Consider the following 14,345-nt stretch of genomic DNA (forward strand, 5'->3'; position numbering starts at 1 on the left):
AATAATAATAGCATTCGGAGAAATAGAATAGAATCGATGCAAAAAAAATGGCAAGAAATAGAGAAATAGTAAAATTGGAAAGATATTATTAGAATTATTAGTGAAAATAAAACTTCTCTAATAATAAAACTGCATGCTTTGTATATTAACATATATTTCTCACATAAAAATGTAAAAATTGATTATATCTTAACTTATATTCTAGCAACATACGCAATTTCCACGTAATAAACATATCGCGAATCTATTTTCAGAAACAGACAATTCTATGCATAGCTGATCCAATAAAAATCTGTAAATATAATAAATACAATCATATTAATTAATTACGAGGCGATAATATTACCTTCGGCAAATCAATGTCAAACGAGCAGCATTATATTTCGAATCGTATTATGGTGAAAATATCGCATAATTTAATAACTTCTTTAACAACTGATACGAAAATTATGGCCGATTATTTAAATGCAAGAGACAATAATCGCGGCAAGTTAGCACAGACAGGAATATAGCAACTTTAGCTTCGCGGAAGGACGAAAATTCTCGATGGTATAATATGTCCATAGGCAGCTGTATCGGCGAGAGAGCGTTTATTTCAAAGTTTATCCATTAAGTGCATTGACTAAGGGGCGAAGTGTATGGCGCCGTCGTCGTCGTCGACTTTATAATTCGGAATTTTCCCAAGAACTAGACGCCGCGCTTGGTATTCAATTTATTATTACTCGAAACGGTAAAAAGATTACTCGATATCGAATTAATACAAGAATCTGAACTTTCGAAAAGATCTCGAATAACTTGCAATTTTTCGCTGTGCGCAAACTACGCTTTGATCAACGTTTCTTTTATTCATCAAATACATAAACTATTATTTTGTATAATTCACTTAGCTTTATATTTTTTTTAAATTTAACTATATTTATTAATCGAGATAAAATAATTCTTCAAAAAGGCAAAAGCAATATATATATGTATATTTTTGTTTTTTTACGTCTAAAATATCTCTCTCTCGTATAATAATCGTAATACGTAGACAGGCGCAAAGAGAGGATGATTCATGTAGATTCACTCTATCTGTCGCAATATCTCGTAGGTTTTTTCGACTTTTCATCCATATTGGCGTGCATTTACTCGACGTACTCGATGCACTCGATGGTCCGGAATTCCGTTTTTCCTTCTGGTTCTGTCAGTGCGCCACGAACTCATACCTTATTTTCACCGTCCTCGCCAGAAATCTGTTCACCGAGCAAAACTGCGGATCGAACGAATTCGTTACGACACACGAGAGGACACGAGGACAAAAAAACAGCGCGCGTGACATCTGCTGTCCATCGGACGGGGGCGGGACCTTTTTTGTAATAAAGCGTTCGGAAATCCTAGAAAAAGCGTCATCGCGGATTAAGCGGACGGCCGATATTAAAGTGCAATCTGAAATTCGACGGTCGTGGAAAAAAAGAGACGAACGTCGGGAGCGTTGGTTATTATTTGCACCGCAAATGGCCGTTTAATGGTCGACGTTGCGGATATGTTGCGAAAACGTTGTCCACGTCCGATCCGTACCCTTCGAGTAGCCGTAAAATAAACGCTATTTTAATCTTACACGTCAGCTAGAGAGGACAAGATTTCTCGCACTTCGAATATATCTTTGCAATTAATTATTCAATTAGGACGAATAGAAAAATCTTATTAAATGCTTATCGTAGGTCATAATTCAGATATTAAAAAATTTACTCTTAGTGACTATATATCGGCGGATCATAAAAGTCTCACACGTAAAAGTTTGAGTCTCTTATATGACTCTATCCTGACAGTTTGAGATTAATGAACTTCGTTAAACATCTCGCACACTGTCTATCACTGCAGACTGATCGCAAAAAATTCATCATTAATGTCTCTATGAAAGACAAATGCGGACTCATTGATCTTGCGATACTTTTTTCAGTATACGTCATAAATGGCACAGTATGCAGTTGACATTAAGCCACGCGGAAACGAATAAAAATCACGTAATGTCGTGTCGCGAGAGGGAGGTGGACGGGGTGGCAGAAGGAGCGAAAGTCGAAGGTAAAAGCGAATCAAACCGAATATTATATCACGCCATTATCAACAGGTTCTTTCCATTTAAGCATTTATTGGCAATCGTCCAGCGGCCTCCCATCTCGAAGGGACGACGGAAAGACGCGTGCTCCCCGTCGAAACACTTTCCTTCTTTTCCGCGACAAAAGGTAGAAATTTCGTTCTGTCTAAAGTCGCGAGAACTGCGCAGGACCGAATAATTAATTCATGTCAGTCGTCGTCCCTGCATGATTCGTACATCTTAAAGTTGTCAAATCTGAAGCAGTAAACTTAAAGCTGAGCTATTAATAAAAATGTAAAAACAGAATACAGAATAAAAATTCTTTCTCAATCGAGAAAGAAAAGCATGATAAGAAATAAAAATATATATACGGAGTGTCTCTAACCACAGGTCTTTTAAGAAAAAGAAAAATGAATTTTATCAAAAATCGCATAAATTGCAATGACTATATCGAGTATGCTCTATTGTATGAGGATATTTTCAACTTCGAAACGACCGGAAATGAGCTATCCAAATCGGGAGTCAAATTTTTTAAACGAAACATGGCACTTTTATTGCAGATTCGGATTCCTCGGCGAGAAATAAAAAACTTTTGTCTCAAACATTTTGGGATATATTATACTCGATATAATTTCAAAGTTATATAGAAATTCTCCAAAGAATAAAAAGGAATTATAATAAAAAAAATCTTTTACATTAATTATAAAGATTAAAAAGATTTTTTCATTTCTCGATTATATGCTGGAAGAGACGATTAAAAGTATTAATAAAAAAATCTATAACACACTCGTTGTAAAGCTTGAATCATATTGCTTACTGGGAAAAGAATCGATTTGTTGAATCGGATCAATGCGAATCTTCAACTCGCATTTCAATTACCAAAGAGGGGGCTCAGCTGCTACGTCATTCAAACGCGGTCCCCGAGGACCGCGGGCCATCGGCCGAGTCGGTCGCGAGAAATACGGGAAATACGAAAGGCATTAGCGCACCGGCTGCTACCGGATGTGCAACACGTACGTATGCGCGAGTGTGTGCGCGCACATGGTCGGACGAGCGAGAAGTTTTTCCATCGCTCCAGCGAAAATTGCGTCGGGATGGTTAATGGTCGTCACGGACGGACGGACGGACGGACGGACGGGACCCATCAGCCATGCCGGAAGAACGCATCCCGAGAACAGCGAACGAGAAATTCGTGGCAGGGAAAAAGAAGGGAGAAGGGTAGGGTATCAGCGCTTCGTTTACCGCCACCGAAACCGCTTCCTGACCCGCGCGGAGAACGTTCTCTCGAACGTTGCGAACGAAATGGGGGTAACGTTGTAACGATATTCTCCTCTCGCGGAGAGTTGATAGAGTCGAGAATTCTTGGTTAATTGGTAGAGTAAAATTTTCTTGTCCGCGCAAGCTCAATCTGCGATAATATTTTCAAACATCGTACGGTATCCCATAATTAATTTAGTTTCAATGTTTATAGATGTGTGTTTCATTTCACTATTATGAGAATAATGACTGCGATATTACTTACTCATTGTTCAATTTACTTCATTATTACACATTTGAGGATAACTGAACATTGACAGTCTCTTTTCTAGTATAAAAGGCAACATCAATACAATATTTAATACATTTAAAAATTAGTTAGCTTTATTTAGCACATTGACAAAAGGAATATACTGAAAAAGCGATATAAAAGAAAGAAATTAAGGATTACACGGCCGTGTTTAACGATTTGCATTCGTCCCCGTCATGGGCGGTCACGCGGTAAGAACGAAACGCGTGGGATTAAATTCAGAATAAATTTAAGCCGTGGAGAAAGACAAATGAAAAGGACATCAAGAAAAACGTCTCTCGCTCGGTGGATCTTTAAGACGTGCGCGCGCGTTTGTCGTAAAAAAAAATGATTAAGAAGCTCGTCGTCGACTTTACGTCCCAGTCGGAAGCTAGCAGTTTACGGTGCGAAAAAAAAAATGAAAATAGTACAGGGACGCTAGCTTGATTATTGTCGGACACCAGCGGCGATAGTGGCGAGTATCTCAAGAAGAATAATTAAAATTTAAGGGAATCCGTCTTGCGGCGGTCTGTGAAACGGCGGCGAATATACTAACCGCATGCGCAAAACAATGAATTCTTTAGAATGTAAATGTTTCTCTCATGCGGATTAAGTACACCGTACGCGAGCATCTCATTAGAATGCTACAGTACAGCAAATTTCATTAACCACGGCCAAAAAAACTATACACACGCTATGCTATACAAAAGTTTATACAGGTGTCCTAGAATTAGACCGACAAACTTCAAGTGGTTATAAAGGATATCAAAACAAGCCGATTTTATTAATTAACCCGTGTCCGCAAATCAGCATGTTTCGGCACTAGAGAAACAAAGATTAAAAGGCAAAAATCTTTGAGAAAAATTATTTTTTCAAAATTTTATTAAAGAGGTTAAACAGAAGTGTTTCTACCGTGAAACTTTTGTATAAAACATTTTTCGATATCTCGAATAATTTTCGAAATATATCGAGAAAAGGAAAAAGCCACTCTACATACCATATGAGAGGTGATTTCACCCCTTAGAATCGTTTTTGAACCGCAACTGGAAATTTCTAAATTTATCTATTTACCCTCCTCCCCTCCATGTATGTAAAGTTTCATCAAAATCAGAATTTTCGGATTCGCGAGGTTCCCTTATTAGTCTTTGATTCTCTAGTGCCAAAACGGCTCATTTACGGACACGGGTTATTTGGCAAAATTGGATTGTTTTGGTGTTCTTTATATCCATGTGAAGTTTATCGATCTAATTCTGAGACACCCTATATATATATTTGTTTTAATTGTTGCATGCACATGTTGCAAATATATATATATATATATATATATATATATATATATATATATTTGCAACAAGTGCATGCAACAAAACACAAAACTAATCATAACTTCGTTTATTTGCGCAAGCGTGTTTTCAATGAATGTTTTAATTTTGAACTCTAGAATTTAAACTCTTAAAAAGTATATGTATCTATTATATTTTACTCTCTTTTATTGCTTCCTATTTTCATTTATAGACACCGCTTAATCAAATGAAAAAAAAAGAACTGTCTCTATATTTCTCTCTTTCTCTCTCATTTTTCTTTATCTTAGTTGATATTGTTTCAACTTTTATCGCGGCAAATAAGCACAAACATTTAACTGCGGGATAACGAAGCGCTATTATGACCGGGAATAATGCACGGACGGTTTACACCTGTGCGCCTGGAAACGGTATCTAACTCGCTTGCAATTACGCCTGTCTCCTGAGAAATTAAACGCAACCGCGATAATCGGACCGCCGGGACTTCGCGAACGATACACTTCTGCGCTCGCTCGAAAACTATTGTATTTTCCGGACAGATCGATTTGGGTTGTGCGTCGTTACGTTACTATTTGTAACAATCAGACAGTGGCGTGTTAAAATTGAGAAACACCCGATGTTCCGCGACGGTCAAACGGTACGGAAAAGTTATGGCCGCGCGAAATTGGCACGCTGCGCGGATCGCGCACGCGAAAAATTGGAAAAGCGGCAAACGGCGAAAAGATAGAACCAGGGACGTCTCGCGAGCTCTCCGGTCCTATTAGATCTGAAAATACTGCGAACATGTGCTGAATAAGAAACATGAGCTCAGTCGGATTCTCTGGGGGAAATAAAGAAATTAAAGAAAAAGGAAGAGACGCGGGAGAGATGGATGAAATGTAAATGTACTTTCCTCGTACAGTCAAAGCAAACTGATGAGTTCATGAAAAATTTGCGTCGCATTGAATTCATAAAAACGCTCAAATTTTTATCTTCCCTTTTACCCTGCGCTATAATTATTTTCATAATTTGCGAATAGTTATAACTATATAATGTCGCAATTATATTAAATTACACATTAATATCATCGCTGCGCTTTTAACTCTTTCTTAAAATAAGAAATTAAAAATGTTAAACAAAAATAACTCATTTATTCTATAATAATTTATTTATTTTATATGTATGTGTATATGTATGTGTGTGTATATACACAGCTATAATATTGAAGAAAAAGCTTAAAATGCCATTGACCAATAATATCTTCGATTGAACATGCAAAATGCGAATCGCAGAGTCATCAACAGGTCCTACGAGTCAGCCAAAAATCATTGGCAATACTCCAAAGTTCGCGAGAGACATCGGCACACAGATGTTCTGAACATGCATTGCGGAACAAGAGAAAAAAGACAAGTTTCTTATAATATATACCACTCTACATGGAAGAAATCGGAAAAGCGATCGAAAGAAACTCGTGCATTCGGCGCAGTTGCGTCCATTTATGACGGTTCAAGTTTTATCTGGATTCATGCGATTTCATTCTTCGACACTTTAACCCATCTTATCGCTGTAATAAAAAAATAATGAAAAACGAGGGAGGAAAAATGGAATGTCTTAAGAAAAATGTGTTGGCTTTGCTAATAGATTTCTATCGAGTAATAGATTCGTAGTTTGATTTTTTTCCATAGAGATTTAGATGAACATATCACATGTTTACCCGCGTTTAATTTTCTCTTAAATTGTTTTTACTTATACTAATTTACTTATATTAATATCTATAATAATAATTCGAATTTGTTTATGTTTTATCTGGAAATCTGAGGAGTAGCAAAAACAACGCAAAATTAATATTCGGTGCATATCTTTAACCGGCGAATATAAATACCGTTTGTGCACAAGAGCTAACAAATCGAGATACATATCATAACATTTAATATATGTGAAATGAAAAATTCGTAAATATGAGTTTTTACTGATGAGACGCTTATGATAAAGACGAGACGAAATCAAACGAGTTTCTGATTCTCTCTGCATAAATATTATTTTTAACGTCTTATTAGTCATGCAACTAATAAAACTTTCGTAACAATTCAATACGATTCTGTCAAAGAAGCGTTTCCAAACTTTAGCGAGCATGGTGATCAATACTCGCAATCGGACATGCAATGCCAAAATTATATCGGCCAAGATACCGCATCTTCAACAGGTTTCAATTTAAAGTTATCAAACCCTCCCAGACAATATTTAAAGAGATTATATCAATAAAAAATGTAATTTAACAAAGATAATTAAATAAAAAGTATATATTAATATTATATATATGTACATTATGTGTGTGTCAATCTCTGTGCAGCCCTTTAACAGATACATATACATTAAATATATAATTATTACTTATTAAAAAACTACTAAACTATAATTAATATTTTAGCGTTATTTATTTTCTTATTTATTAATAAATACTAAACTATAGAAGCTCATTGTAATAATAATGTGTAATATATAAAATGTTGATATAAATGTCTTTTTCATTTACGAATTATTTCATAAATTTTAAATTTGCACACAATACTAAATACATATAAATTTTATATAAACTAAATCTCGAATTAGTATCCTATTAAAGTAATATATATTTGAAATTAACCGAAGAGGAAAATTATTTATTTGCATATGTATAATTCTGTAAATTTACTTCAATCTTCAATTAAAAGCTATAACTGTATTCCAAACGTTGCATTTCGAAATTGAAAAGCGCGACCTTCTTACATATCAATATTTAATATCTCTTTAAAAATTCCAAATGCGCGATTCATAAAACACCTTGAATACGACACTTGCAAGGAAAGAGTTAAGCGTGCGCGTAATTTCCAAGGACATTTCTTGAAACGCAACGAGCTGGAGAAAGATCATCAACAGGTCGCCGCGCAAAAGCCCACGTCCCTCCTTTCACGATGTTCCTAACGTTGTTTCAACGACTTGATGATGTTTCAATAAACAATCTAGAGAAATAACTACTCAATCGGCTATCGCCAAAAAATACGAACGTATTTCGATATAACGCTCAACTTGGGAATAGCGAGCGTGCTTTACAGTTTGTAATTCTAACCGATTAAATGTCTGCGAAATTAATCTCCTTTCAAGCAAGACTGCGAAATCTGTACTATAACGATAATAATTTTATCTATAATCTTCTACAAAATTATTTTCTTTCTAAGGAATTTAATAAGATAGTGAGTTGCTAATATATATATATTATATATTGTACATTCAATATCCTAATTTTCTGATTGTGGCATTTGAAGAAAAAAAATATAAATCGTTGAAATCAATTTCTAATATTAAGAAAAAAGATGTGAAAAATATATGTGGCACATATTATTTCAAAATTTTATTTCTACCCGTATAAATTCAGATGATTCTAATAAATCAAATTAAATTTTTTGTGAATCCAATCAATATACACGTACAATACATATACAATATATGAAATCGGCAAAGAAAATTTAATTCCGTTGATTAAAATTTATCTTCAGTGTATTTCTAGATCAATGGATAACAATAATATCTAAAAACACCATCCATTTAATAGATATCCAGAATATTAGATATATATTAAATGCTTTCATTTTTGAGTCAAATAAATGATGAAATCAAAGATAAAAATTTTGTCAAATAAGATGTACCTCGATATGGCAAATGCATAATACAGTGTATATACATAAAAAATTTTTACAACCAGATTTTTACATCTAGTTTTCGCTATAAAAAATAATAGGGAACTGTCATCCTCTTGTTTTTGAGCGTTATTTTAAAATACGTTAAATATACATATATATTATTTATATATATATATATGTATATATCAGTATTCACGTTGAATATGGGACAAAGCAATTTGTTTTATATTGTAAGCACAATATCTCTAATTATGTTTGGCTTAATATCTCGATTATTATACAAATTTACGTAAAAATATAATGATGATCTGCGGTAAAATTATATTACTACATTTCTAAAACAATTTTTCTGAAAAACTTGCTTACGAGCCTTGATCCTAAACTCTAAAATATATTCTGCCGAAATCCAAGTAAGATATTGCAAGGTATGCGCGCTGCTTTTTGAGCACAGATTTAGGGAATGCGAAGCCGATTTTTCCTGAGCAAATATTTGATCGAACGCCGTCTTATTTCCAAGCTTTTAACTTTCGATACGTAATATCTCGATAATCGCGTATCGCACAAAAGATTCTCATTTAAATAAATTAATCATATAACTAATAATTTTTTTTTATACCATCCATTTATACTTTTATCAAAAACGGATCCTTAACCGTTTATCATTTCAAGATTGAAACATTCTTGACATTAAACATATGTCACATCTTTAATACAATACATTATCGCTAACTGTCTGTAGAGTTAAAAGAAGAAAAAAGATATACCGCTTGTGTAAGGCCACCTATACGAGAGAAAGACTCACCCCATTAGAAGCGCTGCGCTACGGTGCGCTGAACGGTACTCGCAAACTAGTGCGCCCACTTGAAGGAGAATAATGAGAATAAGGCCAACGACGACGAGGACGAAGGACACCTTACAGATCGCGGCCTCAAAAGCATAGCACTGTTCGCGGACTCGTTTTCGCAATATACACGTACACAGCTCTATACACGAGAGTGCGGGCTGCCGCGCGCGGTTTCGCTCGTGGGGGTGTCGCGATGCGACTGTAGCACAATCGCTACCCTCTCACGCTCTCACGGTCTCCATCCCTCCGGACCGTTCTCTCCCTCACTCCAGCAACCCTCTTTATCTATCTGACTCCCCTCTCTCTATCTCTCTTTCTCCCTTCCTCTCTGTCTCTCTCCTTTCTCTCACTCTCTCTAGCCTGCTTATCTCAATCCCCCAGCTACCTCTCTTCTCTTCTCAACCTCTCGGTTTCTCTCTCGCTATAATATCCCCGCCACCGACCCTTCTAGCCACTCCTGGAACGGCAAAGTGCCTTTTCGAAACGAACCCCTCGCGGCGATACTTTCCCGCTAACGGGATCAACGCTTTCGGGCTCTGTGAGAGGGTCCGCAGAATCGCCGGCTGCATTGACTGCGCTGACTGCACTGACTGCTCTCTCACACGGGTCGCCGACGTCGCCGATCTATCGGGCCGGTCGAAAGTTCGAAAAGCTCGCGCATGATCGTCCGATCGGCCCGCGCACCCCATTCTCGTCGAGAAATCGCGGCGCGTCACTCGTCCCGTCGCCCGTCGCCCGTCGCACGTCCTTATGCATCGTACGCATGCGGGTTTTTGATGCGACGGTAGAGCTCCGGGATATCACGTGTTGCTGGCATGGGAAGTCGCCGAATGTCGGATATACGATGCTGAGGGAAGGAAGAGACGAGAGAGTGGTGGATCGTGACCGCGAGCATCTGTACCGTCTCAACTCTCGGTGGTTTTATCCCATTCTTATTAGTCTCTTTACTTTTGACGCTGTATGTTGTACAGCTTTATCTCTTGCACTTTAGAGTTTTAAAATTTTCATCATTAGCTTTCCCATCTTTTTTGAACATTTCATACAATCGATTAAATATAATATAATTCAAATATTTTTTAATCTTTTGTTTTCTTAATTAGTAAATTTTTTCCTTTTAAACATTTATAAAATATACTGTCAATTACAATTATAAATGTTTCTATTATGAAATAAATGCGATTCTCTCTCTCTCTCTCTCTCTCTCTCTCTCTCAAATGTTTTATTTCAATGAATATATTGTAATACGCTGTAATTAATTTTATCAAGTATTCCGTCAAAAATATAAAAAATAGGGAAATATAATTTATAACATTTCTTCAAAAAAGCCTCCATTTATCGTGGCCTTTATAGCTCGGCTTTGTACACGAGCACGTGAGCACGGTGCATTTAATAACATTATTCAGTCGCATGCTGTGGAAGAAAAGGGAAGTTTCGTGGAATTATTATTATTTCCAGAGGAATGCCACCACTAACAACTGTATATGCGCGCGCACGCACACGAAATATCTTATTACGGCAGGTGTTCGAGGCCCGTGTTCGTAACTTTCTCCTTCGAATTCCATTAACTTTACGTGAAAATTCCGGAAACGTTTCAGGAAAATTCTTCCAACGAAATAATTGCCGTTCTCGCGATATCGCGGGGAATCTCGGCCGCGTGCCGGAAGCGTGCTCGGAGAGGGAAAGAGGAAAAGAGGAAAAGGGGAAGAACGTATATTATTTTTCGTTATACTCGCCATACGACTATAATGCGTGGTACACGCTGCATGGGTCCCATATATGTCGCGATAAATATGAAAGTGCTTTCCAGGCTATGCTATTCTCAACGACATGAAATGAAAAGATTTATAGCATGATTGTAATTCGGATAAAAATATTTTAAATCATCTTGCGTGAACATGATAATAATTTCAGAAATTAAGGCTCTCAAGTGATATCACAAATTTAAATAATCGCGGGCTAGTAAGAATCATACGCGGATGGTAGTGCGTCAGTTTCATAGAAAAATAAGTTTTCTATGAAACTGATTATGTGCACTCGGGTTCGATTCCCGATTCAGCGACTTCGCCCCGATATTTTTCTCGCCTTCGTCTCTCAAGGGGGGTAAACAGAGGGATTATTATAAATCTCAAACTGAGATTAATTTTAGAAATCTTGGTATAAGACCGAGTAAATTTTGTGCACATAATCAATTTCATAGAAAACTTATTTTTCTATAAAACTGACGCACTACCATCCGCGTATGGCTCTTACTAGTTCGCGATTATTTAAATTTGTGATAATAATAATTGATACAGAATAAAATCTCTTAGCATTAATAAGTAATGTTATATATTGTTATATAATGTTATATATTCAATATATTATTTTACATATTAAAATTATTCACATATTAAAAAAGGGACATGTAATACATTTTTAAGAAATGACATTTTATTATATTCTTATTTAATACGCGCAAATGTATCTCTGCTATAATGAATAAACTTTTAAATTAATATGTGATAGTTATCACACATTAATAGTGTTGGAAGTAAAAGAGAAAAGTGTTATAAGAACTGCGCTTAATTCTAAACAAAGAAACGAAACGCAAATGTCCGTCATCGGCTTCCCTCATCCGAACGATTTTAACCGGCGTATTCATCGTGCAGATAAATCACGCACCTCTTCGGGCCGAGAATCTCACGCGGCATGATGGATGGATGCTCGCGGATAAATGTAGACTTGTGTCATCGCAGGACGATAGAAGAAAGTTCGGTATTCGTCGACGGGAAACACGATGAAACAGAAACGTAGGGATTGCGCCCGTTCACGAGAAACTTTAAGAAGACCGGGAGAAGGAAGGAAGAAAGCTCGTTAAAAGTTTAACTCATCCCCTCAACTTGTCTCCCGCGTGCGCTCTCCCGAGTCCACGTCGAATATCGTTGTGACAGGATACCACGTTACAGGATAAACAAATGTTCTTAAATCTTAAAATTCCGGTTATATATTTACTCCTTGTTAGATTCATCGTGATCTCGTATATAAGATATATCGCAAATTGTAGTAATTATGGTACATGTAACTATTTTATATCGGTTTTAAAATTCGTGTTTAATTTGGTTTAATTATGCTTTTTCGCATAAATATGACAAAAAATTAAAAAATGAAGAATATTAAAGAATAAGAATAACCCTCCTCTTTTAATCTCTTATCAGTAAAAAATATTGAACTCTTAATATAACTCCTTCAATCACATGCATGATAAAATAGCAATTCTCTTCTCTGATATAATCGTGCTTTCTCGTATAAATATGACAAAAAATTGAAAAATAAAGAATATTAAAGAATAAAAATAACTTCCCTCTTTTAATCTCTTATCAGTAGAAAGATATTTAACTAATATTTAATCTAATTTTTTCAATCACACGCATGATAAAGTAACGATTCTCTTCTCTGGATAAAGATAACGCTAACTATAATTTATTTATTTTTCTCTTACAGAAGAAACGTGTCATTTTCAATTACAATATTGTTTTTACTTTTATACAAATTTTCTATTTATCGGTTGCCGTTGTTGCTTGAGTTTTGGTGTGAACAGTTTGCGTATCACGGGACAAATAATAAATATTGGTCTTAAATTCTCCGTTACATTTATACCCCATGCATTATCGGAGGCGCGTGCACGGGGTGTGCCTAATGCACCGCGTCTATCGCGGATAAAGCAGTTCGTTGCGCAGAATTATATTTGCGCCATAACGCGTGTGCGTTTAAAGTTTCGCAGGTAAACGGGATCGATCGGCGAACTTCCGACGATAACTACTGTAGACCGAGAATTTAATTAAATCGATTATTGCGAGAACGCCGCGCAATAAGAGAACGCAGAGTGAAACGTATTTCAAAGCGATATTTAATTCGTACCCAATAAATGTATACTCGCATTTGCTATGTTTATTTAAACGAAAGCAATTTAGGGTTAATATTACAAATTCTTTGAAAATATCTAATGTAAACACTGATTGTGTATATACAATATACGTATATATACACAAGGCTTTCGAAAATAATTATTCGGCAACTTTAAGTGCTTCGTTGTCCTATGGGATAAAAGCAACTTTTACATCAACTTAAATAATATCCATGTGTATCCCTGTCCTATGCCATATTTGCGCAATCTATTTCGAAGTTTATCAAATAATCAACAGATACATTCGAAAAGAGCCTGTCATCTGTTCTTGTTTCACCAACGTCTCATATTTTCTCTTCATCTTTTTTTAATCTCGTTCGAGATGCTCGTTTCTTCCAGCGCGCGAACATTCTAATATTTTTATATTAATATTTTACTACATATCGTATCGTACTATGTCAACGGATCGCGATTTTTGTTTTATACTGCCTTATCGCACACACTAGAAAAGAGCGATGACAGGTAAACTGCATTCTTTCAGAATCCAGAAGAATGTACATATAAATGTACATATGAGAAATATGAGAAATATTTATCACCAAACAAGCAAATATTTCGCGATGGTTTAATAAAAATCACAGGATATACGACTATGTTATTGAAAATATTTAAGTTAGTATCTCCTATTTGAACGGAACATTTCTTTTTACAGCTTCATTTACTATTGAGAAAATTATTTCTAAAGATAAATCTTAGTTTTTATATTTAGCTACTAAATGACAAACATGTTTACATATGTCAATATAATTTTAGATGTTATAGTTTAGGCATATTTATGTTAAAATAATATTAGTTAAGTTAAATTAAAAATAAAATTAGGAAAATGAAATAAACCAAGATAATTTCAAGTCAAGCTTATGAAAGTGATTCGTAATTCGAAAATTTAATTTTCTAAATTAGAACAATTTCCAACACAATTTGGCATTCATCTCTATCTTCTACATTAAATATTATCTGAATTTAGTAAAATAATTTTTATTT

The 14,345-nt window shown here is 35.4% G+C and overlaps 1 protein-coding gene across 2 annotated transcripts in view; it reads right to left on the reverse strand.

Annotated features, from left to right (window-relative positions):
* Positions 1 to 9,646, reverse strand: part of Dip-lambda (Dpr-interacting protein lambda) — a 140,160-nt gene extending 130,514 nt beyond the window's left edge. For both annotated transcript variants that reach the window (XR_011448271.1, XM_070312144.1), the window contains exon 1: positions 9,380 to 9,646. The gene's annotated coding sequence lies outside the window, so the exon portion shown is untranslated. The remainder of the gene's footprint in view (positions 1 to 9,379) is intronic.
* Between the last annotated feature and the right edge of the window lie 4,699 nt (positions 9,647 to 14,345).

This window comes from Polyergus mexicanus, unplaced genomic scaffold (assembly GCF_030449975.1).
Source record: "Polyergus mexicanus isolate NDT 795.1 unplaced genomic scaffold, iyPolMexi1.0 SCAF_2, whole genome shotgun sequence".
In the NCBI taxonomy this organism is placed as follows: Eukaryota; Metazoa; Arthropoda; class Insecta; order Hymenoptera; family Formicidae; genus Polyergus; species Polyergus mexicanus.